At 46.5% G+C, this 17,325-nt stretch overlaps 1 protein-coding gene across 1 annotated transcript in view; it reads right to left on the reverse strand.

Moving 5' to 3' along the window:
* The window catches only part of LOC122792263 (thyroid hormone receptor-associated protein 3-like), a 1,630,997-nt gene that overhangs the window by 1,183,202 nt on the left and 430,470 nt on the right, over positions 1–17,325 (reverse strand). The window lies entirely within an intron of this gene.

Consider the following 17,325-nt stretch of genomic DNA (forward strand, 5'->3'; position numbering starts at 1 on the left):
ACGTCGCCACTTGCTAGCATAAACAGTCCTAGTGGACAACTTCAAGGAAGAGACTAAAATGTCTCTGACTGAGTCCGAAATCATCGGTAGCCTGGCTAGGGTAGGAAGTGGAGCAACCAAGCAGTGAGGTTGAGAGAATGAATGGCCCGGTGCTGCTGACCCGATTGGTGGATCAAGAGATCCGGAACTGGGTCCAAATGCCAGGGCTGCACCAGAAGGTGACGATGCAGAGACAGAAACCAAATTTGTTGAGGCCAATATGGGGCAATGAGGATCAACTTGGCTCTCAAAACGGTGGCTTTCTGAATGACTTGTGGAATCAAGGGAAAAGGAGGAAAAGCGTACAGAAGTCCCCGGGGCCAATCCTGGGTTAGAGAGTCTCTCAGAGGTTGGCCTGGAAGGGGAAAGAGAGTGAAGAAATCGGGGCACTTGTTGTTTTGAGGAGTAGCAAAAGATCGCAACAAGGAGTGCCCCACTTCAGAAAAATCTGATCCACTACAGATTGATTGAGAGACCACTCGTGAGGCATCAGAATGGATCTGCTCAGCCTGTCCACTAATAGGTTGGACCTGCCGGGGATGTGCGTTGCTATCAGAAACCGCTGAGAAGAGATCGCCCACTGCCAAAGTCTGAGAGCTTCTCGACATAACGGATAGGACCTGGTCCCGCCCTGCTTGTTGATGTACCAGACTACGGACATGTTGTCCGTCTGTACTGCAATAGTCCCCGTGGGAAGAAAGTCGTTGAGGGCTTGCAACGTTAAAAGCACTGCTCTCATCTCCAGGACATTTATGTGCAGATGGTATTCTATGGGTTGCCACGTCCGTGGACCATCCTGCCCTGATAATGCCCCCACCCGATCAGAGAGGCATCCGTAGTGACTGTGGCAACTGGAGGAGGGGAATAAAGGGTCGGCCCTGATGAAGAAGAGGGAAGATATCCACCAGTTCAGATGAGCTCTGCACGACTGTGTTACCAAGATTTCGTGCCTCATCGGGAGACTGTGGTACGACCACTGCGTGAATAGCATCCACTGCAGAAGACGCATGTGGAAGCGAGCCAGTGGTAGAAGAACAATGGCCGCAGCCATAAGACCTAGAACCTTCAGTATAAATCTGGCTTTGATCTTGTTGCTTTGCAAAAGAAGCCGAACAAATTTTTGGATGTCCAGAATTCTTTGATCTGTTAGTCTGGCTAACATTTTGACGGTGTTTAATTCTGCGCCTATAAAGGTGATAGATTGGCAAGGCAGCAGAGAAGATTTTTCGAAGTTTACTGAAATTCCCAAGCTGCTGCAAAGCTGTAGAGTGTAGTCTCTGGACTGAAGAAGCTGACACTTGGTGGTGGCGGAGAGGAGCCAGTCGTCCAAATAGGGAAACACCTGGAATCCTCAACGTCTCAGATGAGCTGTGACCACTGCCATGCATTTGGTAAACACTCTGGGGGCTGAAGTGCGGCCAAAGGGCAGGGCTCTGAATTGGTAATGACTGGTCCCTAGCCGAAAGCGGAGAAACCTTCTGGAGCACCTGTGAATCTTTATGTGATAGTACGCATCCTGAAGGTCTATAGAGCACATCCAGTTGTCCTTGCCCAGAAAGGGCAGAATGGACTGAAGCGTGACCATCCGAAATCTTGCCTTCTTGACAAATCTGTTCAGATTGCTCAGGTCTAATATTGGTCTCCAATCTCCCGTCCTTTTGGGGACCAAAAAGAATCTGGAGTAGACACCGGATCCTACCTGGTCTGCTGGCACAGTCTGGACGGCTCTTTTTCTAGGAGCTTTGAAACCTCCTGTTCTGCCAAATCCCTTTGACCGGGTGAGATGTCTGGAAGGGATTGTAGAGGTACGGGAAACCTTTCGAAGGGATTTTGTAACCCTCGGATATAATCGACTGTACCCACATCTCTTGAGATAGGGATTGCCAGGCTACTGGGTACAGCGAAATCCTTCCCCGACTGCCTCCAAGGGTGGACAGTCGGGCAACACCTCAGGGATGCTGAAAGGGCTTCTCAGGAAGAGACTCCCTGTTGCCCTGGTTCTGAGGACCCCCCCTGCCTCTAGGGCGGCGTCTATTATTGTTACCCCCTCTGCCTCTGGGGGTAAACTGACCACGTGTGTCCGGCGTAGCTCCTTGGGCTTTACGGAACCACATCTTCCCCCCCTTCTGACCCTTGGGGTATGGTCTAGAAGGAGTGGAAAACTGGACTCCAACGGCAGAAAGAGTTTTGCCGTCCTGCTCACACCTGGTCAAGGTATCCTTCACCTGAGGTCCGAACAAAGCCGAACCATCAAAGGGGTATTAGTGAAGGACGCCTTAAAGGGGTCCGCAAAATTACAAAGCCGCATCCAGGCTTGGCGTCTAAGAGCAACTCCTGTGCCTGCAGCCCTGCTCGCTCCATCGGCCGCATAGGATATGAGCCGCATGGAGGAGTTAGATATGGAATTCAGGATAGCAAGCTGCGAGGCAATCTTTTCCTGAGCCCCAGCAGCAGAAGGATCCTGGACTACTTCTCCCAGTTCCTTGAGAACATCTCGTTGAAGCCTGGTGAAGTGACAAAGATAATTCAGCGAACGCATGGCAAAGGTCGCTGAAGAAAACATCCGCTTTCCATACCTGTCCATGGTCCTAGAGTCCTTATTAGGAGGATGGACAGGTACTGAAGGATCCGCCAGTTCCTTCTTAGTGGCAGCCGCCACCACCATAGCATCCACCGAGACACCCTTGGAAAGGAACTGTTTGTCCGAAGGGGCCGTGATGAATTTGGATGGTCTTCTGGGGACAGGTTCCACAGAATCTGGAGCCACGCCTTTACGAGCCACTACCTGCATAAGTGGGTCGAAGGCGGAGACACCCAGGAGGTGGAGGGTCGGGATCCAAAGCCTCCAGGTATACCGACTCATCCTCGGAGGGGTCAATGGAGGGCCAATTCCCCTCTGTTTGAGGAGCTCAAGGATGTCTGAAAAGGAGACATCCTCAGAGGGGGACCGTGGGGAACCCTCCGACTCATCCAAGTCGGTATCAGATGTAGTAGACTCAGGGGAGTCTGTGTGTTTCCTCTTACGTCCTCTTCCGAGGAGGTTCCCCTGCAGGATCAGGAGAAACCTCGGAAGAGGAGGAAATTCCCAGTGGGGAAACCTGGGGCGATGGATCCCTGGGCCTGTGAGCAAGAGGCTGGCAAGAGGCATCTGCAGGCACTGAAGAGGGAGGAGCTAGAGGGATGGACCGTTGACCAGGCTCAGAGGCCAGGACACTCCTCATCACCTCAAAGGCTCCTCTCCCCGGGAGGCCAGAACACACCCGCTCCGAAGAAACAGGAATGGTCGGCTCCAAAGAGAGAGAAGGCTCCGAGGCCGATGTCGGCGCCGAGCTTACCAAGGCCGAAGCCCCGAGAGGGAGAGCGGGGTCGGACAAGGGTCCGATGCCACTAGCCCCCTCGGAGCCGACAGTGGAAACCCGACGACTGGATCCCTCCAAGGAAGGTCTCAAGGAGGAGATCGGAGCCGAAGGATGTATCGGCTCCGGCATCGAAACAGTCGCTGTCCCGAGAAGCTCCGGCTCCGAACTGCGGTGTGGAGTCGGAGGAGGAAGTTCAAGGATTGGGGCTATAGCCGAAGTCTGTTGAGATGGGCTATGGAGCATTTGGGCCAGTGCCTGAGACTTCAACAGCCTGCTTACCACCCTCTCTAAATCGTGGTCAGACAGCCTGGAAGATCTCGAAGATCGGCTCCGATGGCTCCGCTCTGACAAAAGAGGAGACCCCGGAGCCGAGTGGATACTCAGTATAGAAGGGGACCGGGATCTCTTACGGGTCGAAGCCATCGGAGCCGAAGTCCCTTGAACCCCAGATGGAGCCGAGGATATCTCGGCTCCGATGCTGGATAAAGTGTCGGCTCCAGCCGGAGCCGACAAGGCCACAGTAGTCAGGGTGTCGGAGCCAGCCGGCGCCGAACCCACTACTTTCAAAGAAAATGTATCGGCTCCGACGGAGCCGGAGCCACCGAAGGAGGCTTGGACACTGTAGCCTGAGCCTTCGGTGGTTTAGGAGGTTTTCCTGACCCTAATTTAGGAGGAGAACCTTCTGGCTTAAGTAAGCCTCGGAGGATGAGTTTATTCCTCCTTTCCTGCAGGACTCTCTGGCTAAAAGCATGACATAAAGCACAGGAGTCCTGCAGGTGCAAAGGCCCCAGGCAATAAACACAAGAAGTGTGACCGTCTGTCAGAGACATTTTCTGACAGCACTGGTCACACTTCTTGAAGCCTGAGACCTTGCCTTCTTTTGACATCCTAGGAGGATGGAAACACAAACAATCCCAACAAACACACAAATTAATCCCTTACACAAACACACAGGAAGGGAATAACCAATGGGGAATTAGGCCTGACTAAAAAACTTTAGATAAAGAATTATAAAAGGTCTAAAAACAAGGGAATAGGGTGGGCTGTAACTAACTACAGACTAAACTGACACTAAAAGGGAAAATTAAACCCCTAACTACACTTTTTCTTATTTTACAAGAAAAAACTTACCTCAGCTGGCAAAGGAGACCTCTTTCGCTAAGCGGCAAACGAGATCTGAGGTAGTTCCGCCTTGCATCATGGGATATAGGGTTGCCTCGAGCTGGTAAAAGGAGTTCTCGAGCTAAAGCAAGTGCCGAGTCGGAGCCGAGGATCGGCTCCGAACCCATCCAGCAAGAATGAAGGCGAGATTGACAACTTAACATTAGTCTTGTTTTTCCACAGCAATTGTCAGTCACCTTTCAGAGGTTTAACTGCCTCCAACAAACCTTGAAACTAGCCAAAAACTCTCTCTTATCTGCAGAAAAACAGTCTGAAAAAGATAAAAGATTAACTTTCCCTTTTCTTCTAGGGACATCTCTATAAGGTGGCTGACCCATGGGGCAGAAGTTCAGCTCAGGGACAAGGTCTCTTAGCCCAGCTAAGCAAGGATGCATTCCCTCCTCTAAGACTAGCAAGACTGGCTCTCCCATGCCCAAGCAAGGGCACCTGAACAACAGCAGAGGACATGGGTGATATCTGGTCAATGATGGCAGAACAGGTTACACTAAAGGGACCCACAGAAAAAGTGAATGGTCTGAGGAACCAGTAAAGGCCACAGCAGAGCCACTCACCCACAGCTGAGGAAAACGCCAAGCCCATAATGCTCCTTGTAAATTTTCTTATTTCTGGGTCCAGAGGATGGCAGAACCACAAACTGGTATGCTGTACCATAGTTCTGATGAAAACACAGTCTAATTCCTGGTCAGTGCAGGCAGACCAAGTCAATGACTGTTAAGTTGTCAAAAATAGTGTGCACAAGCAAAATATACGACACACAATAAAACAAAGAAAATTGCCCAAAATTAACAAGTTTCTCCACTAAAGGTACTTAATATAAGCACAAATAGTAAAAGTTAAATGTAGAATGCAAACATTCTGTCAGACCTGCCAGTCTCGAGACAATGCCCTAAAACAAAATAAACTTAATAAAATATGTAGTTTCTCAATGAAAGCATCACATTTTAGTTGAAAAGAAATATAAACATTGTGGCAGGTTTTCCCCAGGGGAACTTATCTGCTCAGCAATCAAAGACTGCATGTTGACCGTCAATCTTCTGAAACTCGCAAGAGTAGCAGTCTCTGAGGGCAGCAAGGACATACTGAAGCTTCAGACATTTCTGCTGCTGGTTTTCTCCACTTGGAGCTTATGCAAGAAGCCTAGGCACATGTTGTAGGAGCCCAAGGCAGATGCAACCCCATACAGCTAAGGCTACAGCAACAGTGGTTATGAAGGAAAGTTTAATCTTCTTATGCAGTAAATGCATACATTTTTCTAATAAATGCCATGACTGAGATCTGAACTATGCAAGTAGAAGAAAAGAAATTAAGAGTGCAATGGCTACACACAACCTCCCAGGCTGATGTATGATTGCCAAGGTATGCATGCCTCTCAGCATGGGAACAGAGGGGGGGAAGCTTTTTGGGTTGGGAATATGGGAATACAAAAGTGAAAACTGATTTACTCAATACAACAGATTTCCACAGTCAGATCTGCTGTGTCTCTCACTTAGAAGGCCTTCTGTCTCATGTAATCATTTTAAAGAATTTGCATAATACCATTTAAGCTTTCCTAAGTAGCTGGAAAAAAGGCATATGCACGGGCTAATTAGGCTAACTTTTAAAACAATGACGTGCCAAAGACGGTCTGTCGCCTGGAGCCAATCTTCTTCTTTCGGCTGCTCCCGTTAGGGGTTGCCACAGCGGATCAACTGTTTCCATTTCTTCCTGTTCTCTGCATCTTGCTCTGTCACACCAACCAACTGCATGTCCTCTGTCACCACATCCATAAACCTTATCTTAGGCCTTCCTCTTTTCCTGTTACCTGACAGCTTCATCCTTAGCATCTTTTTCCCATATACTCTGCATCCCTCCTCAGCACATGTAATCTTGCCTCTCTGGCTTTGTCTCCAAACCTTCCAACCTGGGCTGACTCTCTAATATATTTATTCCTAATCCTGTCCATCCTCATCACACCCAGTGCAAATCTTAACATCCTCAACTCTGCCACGTCAAGCTCTGACTCTTGCCTTTTTGTCAGTGCCACTGTCTCCAACCCATATAACATAGCTGGTCTCACTACCCTCTTGTAGTCCTTCCCTTTCACTCTTACTGGTACTCGTCTGTCACAAATCACTCCTGACACACTTCTCCACCCACTCCATCCTGCCTGTACTCCCTTCTTCACCTCTCTTCCACACTCACCATTACTCTGAATTGCTGATCCCAAGTATTTAAACTCATCCACCTTCGCCACCTCTACTCCCTGCATCCTCACCATTCCTCTATCCTCTCTCTCATTCACACACACATATTCTGTCTTAGTCCTGCTGACCTTCAATTCCTCTTCTCTCTAGAGCATATCTCCACCTCTCCAGGGTCTCCTCCACCTGTTCCCTACTCTCACTACAGATCACGTCATCTGCAATCATAGTCCATGGGGACTCCTGTCTGATCTCATCTGTCAACCTGTCCATCATCATTGCAAATAAGAAAGGGCTCACAGCTGATCCTTGATGTAATCCCACCTCCACCTTAAACGCATCCGTCACTCCCACCGCAGACCTCACCGCTGTCACACTACCCTCGTACATATCCTGTACCACTCTTACACACTTCTCTGACACTCCCGACTTCCTCATACAATACCACAACTCCTCTCTAGGCACCCTGTCATATGCTTTCTCTAAGTCCACAAAGACACAATGCAACTCCTTCTGACCTTCTCTGTACTTCTCCATCACCACTCTCAGAACAAACATCACATCTGTAGTACTCTTTCCTGGCATTAAACCGTACTGCTGGTCACTAATCATCACCTCCCTTCTTAACCTAGCTTCCACTACTCTTTCCCATAACTTAATGCTGTGACTGATCAATTTAATACCTCTATAGTTACTACAGCTCTGCACATCACCCTTATTCTTAAAAGTCGGTACCGAAACACTTATCCATTCCTCAGGCATCCTCTCACTTTCCAAGATTTCATTAAACAATCTAGTTAAAAACTCCACTGCCATTTCACCTAAACACCTCCATGCTTCCACAGGTATGTCATCTGGACCAACAGCCTTTCCATTCTTCATCCTCTTCATAGCTATCCTTACTTCCTCCTTGCTAATCCACTGCACTTCAAGATTCACTATCCGCACATCATCCAACCTTCTCTCCCTCTCATTCTATTCATTCATCAGCCCCTCGAAGTACTCTCTCCATCTGCTCAACACACTCTCCTCGCTTGTGAGTACATTTCCCTCATTATCCTTTATCACCCTTACCTGCTGCACATCTTTACTAGCTCTGTCCCTCTGTCTAGCCAATCGGTGCAGGTCCTTTTCTCCCTCCTCAGTGTCCAACCTTTCATGCAACTCTTCATACGCCTTATCCTTAGCCTTCGCCACCTCTCTCTTTGCCATGCACCTCATCTCCTTATACTCTTGTCTACTGTCTTCATCTCTCTGACAATCCCACTTCTTCAGCAACCACTTTCTCTGTATACTCTTCTGCACTTTTCATTCCACCACCAGGTCTCCTTGTCCTCCTTCCTCTTTCCAGATGTCACACCAAGCACCTTTCTAGCCATCTCTCTTACTAGCTCTGCTGTAGTTACCCAGCTATTCGGTAACTCTTCACTGCCACCCAGTGTCTGTCTTAACTCTTCCCTGAACTCCACCTCACAATTACCCTTTTTCAATTTCCACCATTTGATCCCTGGTGCTGCCCTCACACTCATCCTCCTCTTCTTGATCACCAATGTCATCCTACAAACCACCATCCTATGCTGCCTAACTACACTTTCCCCTGCCACCACTTTACACTCTCCAATCTCCTTCAGACTGGCCCTTCTACATAAGATATAATCCACCGTATTCACCACAGCCATGTCCATCCTTTTCACAAAATCCACTACCATCTGACCTTCTGCATTCCTTTGCTTAACACCATACCTACACATCACATCTTCATCTCCTCTGTTCCCTTCAACATGCCCACTGAAATCTGCTCCAATCACCAGTCTCTCACCCTTGGGTACAATCATCACCACTTCATCCAACTCACTCCAAAATTTTTCTTTCTCATCCATCGCACACCCAACTTGTGGAGCATATGCACTAACAACATTCATCATTACACCATCAACTTCCAGCTTCATAAACATCACTCTATCCGACACTCTTTTCACCTTCAAAACACTCTTAGCATACTGTTCCTTCAGGATAACCCCTATGCCATTTCTCCTGCCATCCACACCATGATAAAACAATTTCAACCCACCTCCGATGCACCTAGCCTTGCTCCCCTTCCATCTGGTCTCTTGCACGCACAATATACCAACCTTCCTTCAGTCCATCATATCAGCTCTCTCCCTATACCAGTCATACTGCCAACATTCAAAGTTCCGACCCTCACTATCACAGTCCTAGCCTTTACCTGCCTTCAGGCATGCCTTCCCCCTCTTCTCCTCCTTCAGCCAACAGTAGCCCAATTACCGCCAGCACCCTGTTGGCCAACAGTACTGGTGGCGGTCATTGTTAACCCGGGCATTGACCGATCCGGTATGTGTATCTGTACTGTTGTCCACATGTATAATTTGGCAAAATTTTACACCGGATGCCCTTCCCGACGCAACCCTCCCCATTTATCTGGGCTTGGGACAGGCACAAAGAAATGTACTGGCTTGTGCATCCCCACTGGCAGGGTTGTCTCCTGGAGCCAATGCACAAGTAAATATTTGGTTTTAAAATTATGACCAAGTGACCTGATACAGAAATACCCTGAATGGAAACATTTTTGAAGCGGGTGCTGAAAGTAACCACAAATTGGGACTAGCATGATGACATTTCCAATGAATAGTCAAATGCAACATGGCAAGAGAGAGTGAAGTTGGAAATCTACTTTGAAAAAGTTTGCTTAGCAATCTCTTGTTCGTTCTCTCAATTTATGAGGAATTGTGAAGTCAAAAGGAAATCATGGAAAAGACACAGAACTCCTCCCTGTCACGGCAGATGCAATGCATCCACCATTAACTCCCCTCTTGCCTTGACCTGTACAACCTGATTGGTAAGGCTGTTATTCGAGGCAACTACCAAGAAAAGGCTACAACCCTTACATCATCTGGGACAAGTCTGTGGATCACCAAGCAGGCTGTGGCCCTTTTCTCATCTTGAGATTAGTGCTACTATTCTGCCTAGCGAAGAAGCAAAGGAGCATTGTATCCTAACAGAGTGTAGTAGTAGTCAGGCAATAGCCATTCAGGTGACTCCCCTCTTTTCAGCATTCTTGATAAGCTAATTCTTTCTTTTCAGTAAGCACTGCTAGATTTGCTTCTACCTTCAGAACATCTGCCTACTTTATCCATAAATTGGCAGGGTCAACTTATTAGTTTCCCCTCCAGTGTGTGGCCGTGCTTTGTACAGCCACAGACCCCTTGAGCTGGCATTTTTCCTGGAAAAGGACCACTGAAATTTCAGCAATACCTAGTTGCACACAGGACAACTAGTTTGCCGTGATAAGCACTACCCCCAGAGATGCAAACCAGATACTCCTGATATTACTTTACATTCACACTCCAATTGCCTAATCAATAAAAAAGGGTCTGTTGCCACAGATATCAACTTTCCCACCATCCCCCTTAACAGCTTGGTGGATATGGGCATCCTAAGGCAATGCAGAAATTGCCTCGTTTACAGACAACCACTTAATTCTCAAACAAACTGATATGGTATGTGAGATATGTACTTACACAATATCACTAGTGGCAAAGCTCTCACATAAAAACACTCCTAATGTCAGTAAAGATTGTCAGTAGTACACAAATACATATAGACCCACATATACTAAGACACTTAAATATAACCTATGTAAATCATAAAGACCTCCAAGATGAAGTACACACAACACCCTCAGCAACCCTGAATACAGTCTTTCAATACAACACCTACAACCATATCTCATGGAGCCTCTACTTCTAAGTCCGTAAGGCAAGCCACCACAGAATCCAACATTATAGTAATTGGAGATTCCACTGTGAGACACACTGATGTCTCTCTCAAGAGGCTGAGTAACGAGAAAGTCACGGTCAGTTGCTTATCAGGGGGCCAGGATCCACCACATTACGCATGCACTCGGGTCACGGGACCAAAACTACCAGTATGACTCCATCATAGCCCATGCAAGAGTAAATGACTTGAAAGGTAACTTACTCGACTATATGAAGAGAGATATTGTGCAGCTCTTGACATGTGTCCCAGGCTGGTATAAGCCTACCATTGAGCAGCATTTTACCTTATCAAAGGACAATGTCACAATATGAACAAAAAATGACTAGAAGTTGGCTTACCTTCTAAGGGGGTGCAATATTTGTCAGCATGGAAGGAAATGGTCAACAGACCATGCTGTTTTGCCAGGGATGGTCTACACCTCTCCCATCCAGGCTTTTGAATATTGGCTAAAACACCTGCCCTCCCCATAGTGCCTTTTTTAGGCAATGCCAAACTGAAAGTACTTCCGACACATCAAATCAAAACCAAGAAGACCTAAAGGTGTTACTGCTTAATGCTAGATGTCTAAGCAAAAAACTTCACTTCCTAGAAGCTCTCTTCACCCAAGGGAAGACTGACATCTGTGCAGTCACTGAGACAAGGTTTAAAGCCACGGAGCTCACACCAACAGTGCAAGGTTATAATGTCAGCACATTCAGACCACTGGACTAAAAGGTGGAGGTGTCTCGATTTACATCAAAAATAAATATACCTGAAGGCCGGTCAAATAGGACAATGCACTTGAGCTTCTCCAAGTTCAAATCAGCATAGGCAAAAATCCAATACCACTTTCTTGCAAGCTATAGGTCCCACCCCAAGTTTAAATACCATGTATTTAAACTTATTGGAAACACTTACCATCCAACTCAATACCATATTCATGGGCGGCTAATTACCCCACTATTAACTGGGAAACGTATACTAAAACAAATGTACCATACTGGATAAGGTTCTCACCAAAATGAGAGAATGATGCAAATCCCCTAGTGTAATATCTTCTCCGGTAAGGTCAGACCTCAAAATGGTCTCCTCTGAAGTAAAAAAAACAAAAGCTGGAATACCAGCTAACCCTAAAATATTCAGAAACTACTCTGAGGCTAACTTTCTACTATTAAGTGCTAACCTGGCAAAATTCCGAGCCCCCATACACCCTGAGAACACTGCTGCCTATGCAGAATTCTTCACAGACACCTATACAAGCCTGCTAACAGCTGCATAGAGGCAGCTGTACCTACCAGGAAATACAGAACTAAGACAAAAAAACAAGACACCGTGGTGGAATCAACATCAATAGGCTGCAGAACAGAAGGAAGAAAATCATGGCAAAAATAGGTGGTGCAGCACCCAGCAGGATAAAAGAACTCTAAACAAAACTCAGAGGACAAATAAAGTCTTCCAAAGCCAAATTTGAAGTAAATTTGGCCTTCCAGGCCAGGGACAACCACAAGGCATTCTTTAGTCATGTCCACAACCTCAAAGGTAATACAAAACTGTGTGCAAAGCTCTTTGTAAATGAAGCCACCTATACTGAACCAGAAGGTGTGGCAATCTACTGGCCGACAAATTCAACCCTATTTTACACCTCTCTCTCCATCAGCCTTCCTTCAGGAAATACCATAGGTTCATAGGTTGGTACTAGGCTATCAGCCCTAGGGCCTATACAAGCCTAGCCATAACAATTCCCTGGCTATTTCTTCCCACATTATTTACTTTCCTGGACCCCTGTCTAGCAGGGCGACTGACGTGATCCCTGGGGTAAATTTCCTTTCCCCCATCCAAATGTTAAGGTTCCTCTTGAAGAGGTCCAAAGAGGCACTCTGCTTGACATGTATGGGCAATCTATTCCAGAGTCTGGGGAGTCTCTGGGTCAGGAACCTATCCCTCCAGCATGTTTTGTTTATTGTGAAGACAAGGTTTAGATCCCTGGAGCGTGTTGCTCTGAGGGATTGGGATTTCTTTAAGTGTAGCATGTCCAACAGCTCTGGGTTTGACATGGCCTTGTATGTTAAGCAGAGATCGCCTCTGAGTAGACTATATGCGACAGAGTAAAGCTGGAGTTTTTAAAGGCGGTCAGCGTAGGGCATCTGCTTTAGGCCTGTGATTCTTTTAGTGAGGTATTTCTGAGGCCTTTCCAGTTGTTGCAGATGTCTTGAGAGGTACATACCAAATGGGGCGTTGTATTCTATAATGGGTCTAATGAGGGATGAGTACAGTGGGACAATGACCTCCTTTTTTCTGGATGAAAAGCCCTTCGTGATGAGGTGTGCCACAAAGGATTTCCTGACTGTTGTGGCGATGTGGTTATTGAAGGTGAGACCACTGTCCACCTGTGTCCCTAAGTCTCTTATCACACTTTCTGTGTTTAGTGTACTGCCACCTATATGGTAATTCATGGATACATGTTTTTTCCCAAAGGGGATAACAATAAATTTATTGGCATTGAGCTTGAGCCCATGGCTCTGGCACCAAGCATCTGTTTCTGTAAGGCCCTTTTGTAGAGTATCCACATCATTTGGGGATTCAATAATGGCTCCCAGTTTGCAGTCATCTGCAAACTTTGTTACCCAGAGTCCCTTAGTATTGACCTGTACTTCAGAGAAGTAGATGCCAAACAAGAGCGGCCCCAGGACTGAACCCTGAGGTAATCCACTTGTCACTTGTCTGGAGCTGGATTTGGAGTCGGCTACTTTTACAGTGTGGGTTCTATCAGTAAGCCATTTAGCAACCCATTGGGTGACATAGGGATTAATACCCAACTTAGTAAGTTTATCTATGATTCCAGAGTGGGGGATGGTGTCAAAGGCCTTGGCAAGGTCTAGATAGGCTGTGTGGACCACCTTACCCTTGTCCATGGCTCTGGAGACTGATTCAAAGTCGTCAATCAGGTTCAGGAGACAAGATCGGCCCTTCACAAACCCAAACTGGGTGGGGTCCAGTGTTTGAAGGTTGCCAATGTCTTTGTTTATAAGTTCCATGATAATACGCTCCATGGCCTTGCAGATAAGACTTGTCAGACTGATGGGACGGTAGTTTCCGGGATCCAAGGTGGATCCCCCCTTGTGGATTGGGATAACTGTAGCTCTGCGCCACTCAGTGGGCACGAAACCTGAGGTGAGGCTATGATTAAACATGACACTTAGGTGAGGTGCCAGTTCATATTGTAGTTCATGTAGTACACAGCCGGATGTCATCTGGTCCCATGGATGCTGTATTCTTGGCTTTAGAGAGTGCGTTTTGTACCTGTGTGGCCGTTATTACTGGAATTTGGCAATCTTCCGGTATTGAGATGGGCCATTTAGGGGGTGAGAGGGGTGAAGTTGGCACTGAATCAATCTGCCAGGATATTGGCAATATCCTTTGGATCAGTATATTTATTGCCATTCTGTTTTAGCTCAGAGCAGATCTGAGCATTGCCATTTAGATTCTTGACATAGTTATAGAATGCTTTGTGGTTGTCTTTGGAATCGTTGGCAATTTTATTTTCATAACTAGCTTTGGAGGATTTTATGAGGCATCTCAGTTTCTTACTGAGGCTAGTAAGGGAGCTTTTGCATCCTGGGATTTTCCTCTTTTCTGCAAAAGTTTCTTCCTTTTGTTGTAAAGTTTGTTTATGGCAGGGGCCACCAGATTGGCTTCCTTTTTTTGGATGAGAGCATTTTGGTTCTATTTGGGATGGCACGATTCATGCATGAGTGGATGTGCTCGTACAGTGCCTTAGTGTAGGATTCAGCAGTTGAACTTTCAGTTCCCGTCTGCATGGGTGTCATGAAGTTTGTCACTTCTGACTTGAGTAGCATGAAGTTGGCTTTGGAGAAGTTTTTTATGGTGGTTTCTTTACTGTGGGGTGGGGGTGGGATGTGGATGCTAAGGGTGATTAGCTTATGGTCAGACCTGACTAACGAGGGGGTTACCATAGGTATGGAGCACTGATTTGCCATGTTGGTAATGACCAGGTCTAGGATATTGGAGCCCCTGGTGGGACTATGGATTAGTTGATCCAGGGCGTTGGAATTTATGAATTCCAAGAACCGTTGCGCAAAGGTGTTGGGACATGAGTAGTTTTCCAAGTTAATGGCAGGGTAGTTAAAATCACCCAGTATTGGGGTGTTTGGTTCTATCTTAATATTTTCCAGTATGTTTAAAAAGGTGTAGTGAGAATCTTGGGGTATGGTGGGAGATCTGTAGCAAGCTACAATTTGGATTGCAGTCTTACCTAGTGATAGTTGCACTTGGATCAAATAAAACTCCATCAAATAAAACTCCACCTGATATCACTAGGTAACAGGTCCTTAATGCGCTCTCCAAGGCCAAGATTACTGGATCAATGGGCCCTGACAATACCCCAGAATGCCTTCTAAATAACACAAAACATGATCTATCAGGCCCTCTGAAAGTACTATTTAACCGTAGCCTGCAAAAAGGCTTCATGCGTCATGAATGGAGAATGGTAAGTCATCCCGCTGCAAAAAGGTGGGCCATCTACAGACCAACGAAATTATAGACCCATAAGTCTCAGTGATCTCATATGCAAAGCCTTGGAAAGAATTACCATGGAAATGATCAATAATGATACAGGAAAACTCCAAAAACTGGACCTAACCCAATCTGGTTTCATCAAGGGCAGGTCATGCATACTCAACCTGCTGGACTTCTGTGAGAAGGTTACCAAAGGAATGGACGACAGCAAAATGGTTCACATTGCATACCCTGAACTGGCCAAGACATTTGACGGAATCCCCCTCTTGGGTACTGCAGACAAACTTAAGAGGTTAGGTACAAACTCTTATGTTACCCAGTGGACAGCCAGCTGGCTCACATACAAGACCCAGGAAGTCAGAATTGATGAAATCCCCCTCCACAAAAAGGCCAGTCACAAGTGGAGTCCCTCAAGGATCTGTCCTGAGGCCGCTCCTTTTTGAAGTTTACTTCTATGAAATCAAGGCCAATGTCAGTGGTCTCTGGCTGACTAAATTTGCAGAGGATTGCAAATAAGGAACTATCACTGAATCACCCACAGACATAAATGTTCTCCAGGAGGGGCTTATACAAACAAGTGGTGCCAGAGACGGACTAAAAATAAATGCCAAGAACTGCCTAAAATATAGTTATGTACACTTACCATAAATGTAGATGTTTGAGTGTATTCACTGTTGCAGTCATCACTTGCGGGTTTTCCCTGCTGGGTAGCCCTCAGCCAGCCCGAACACCAGAGTAAAGGCCTTCCCTCCTGTGTCGGCTGTCTGGAGACTAAGGCTGATGTCAGGTCATCAGGGCTATAAAAAGAGGTTAGCCAACATCATTACATCAGTTTTCCTTACCCTCAAAGGTATCAGCCCTTAAGTCAAAGAAATAAAAATAAAATAACAATGAAAAAGTGGGAAGGTGGGAGGGAAACTGGACTGCAACAGTGAATACCCTCGAACATCTACATTTATGGTAAGTGTACACAACTGTACTATGTTCTTCGTGTTTCACTGCTGTAGTCATCACCTATGGGAGGATTCCCAAAGCTGAGAAAATGGGTAGAGGAAGGACGGGAGGGGTTTAAAGCAAACACTATATTAAGGAGAAGCCAGCATGCTCCGCAGGACTGCAGATGCAAAGGCTGCCCTGGTCTTGGAGAAGGTAGCCAGTTGGTAGTGCCTGGTGAAAGTCTGGATGGATGTCCAGGTAGCTGCTTCCAAAATATCCTTGGTTGTGACCCCTCTCAGGAAGGCAGTGGAAGTAGAGGCTGCCATAGTGGAATGTGGTCTGATTGTTTTGGGAGGACTCTTTCCATGAAAGGAATAGCAGAAATGGATGCAATAAGAGATCCATTTAGAAAAGGTCTATTTGGAAATGGGTTTCCCCTCTGCCCCACAGGTGAAAGAAACCAGTAACTGGTCAGACTTCCTGACTGACTTGGCCCTAGCCAAGTAATAGCTCAACTGTCTGTGCACATCTAGTATATGCAAAATTCTTTATCCTTTATTTTGTGGGTTGGGAAAGAAGGTAGGGAGGTGGATGGCTTGGTTGAGGGTAACAGACACCACTTTATGCATAAAGGAGGGGGCTGATTTTAAGAGACACTCTGTCAGCATGGAAAATAATGAAAGGCTCAGTGGCCATCAGGGCCTACAGTTCAGAAACTCTCCTAGCTGAGGCGATAGCCAGCAAGAAGGCAGTTTTCCCAAGAAAGGTATTTTAGGTCAGCTAAAGCAGCTGGCTTGAAGGGAGGTAAAGTCAATTTTTCCAGGACAAAGTTAAGATCCCACGCTGGGGCTGGTGTCCTTCTAGGTTGTCTGATGTGTGCTATACCCCTAAGGAACTGTTTTAACAAGTGTTGAGAAAATATGGGGTGATCCGCCTGGACAAAGGCTGAGAAAACAGAGGCATGTGTCTTTATAGAGGAGTTGGACATTCCCTTTTCTAGGAGCTCTGACAGGTAGTCCAGAACCAATGGCAGAGTAGCATGGGTGCTGTAGACCCCCTTGCCCTGGCACCAGACAGTAAATCTTTTCCATTTAGCGGAGCATGATTTTCTAGTGCTAGGTCTTCTGGCCTCCTTAATTTATTTATTTATTTATTTATTTTAGTTTGCTAACCGGGAAAGTCCATTGGGCAAAGGTAGCCCGTTTTCAATGGAGGCCCAAGGAGAAAAGCTTCAGACAGAAAGACAATATACAATATACAATTTATTAGTACAGCATATGAGAACAGTTTAACATTCAATATACAGCAAGGCGAGA

Source organism: Protopterus annectens, chromosome 1.part2 (genome assembly GCF_019279795.1).
Source record: "Protopterus annectens isolate FY-2018-M chromosome 1.part2, PAN1.0, whole genome shotgun sequence".
Taxonomy (NCBI): Eukaryota; Metazoa; Chordata; order Ceratodontiformes; family Protopteridae; genus Protopterus; species Protopterus annectens.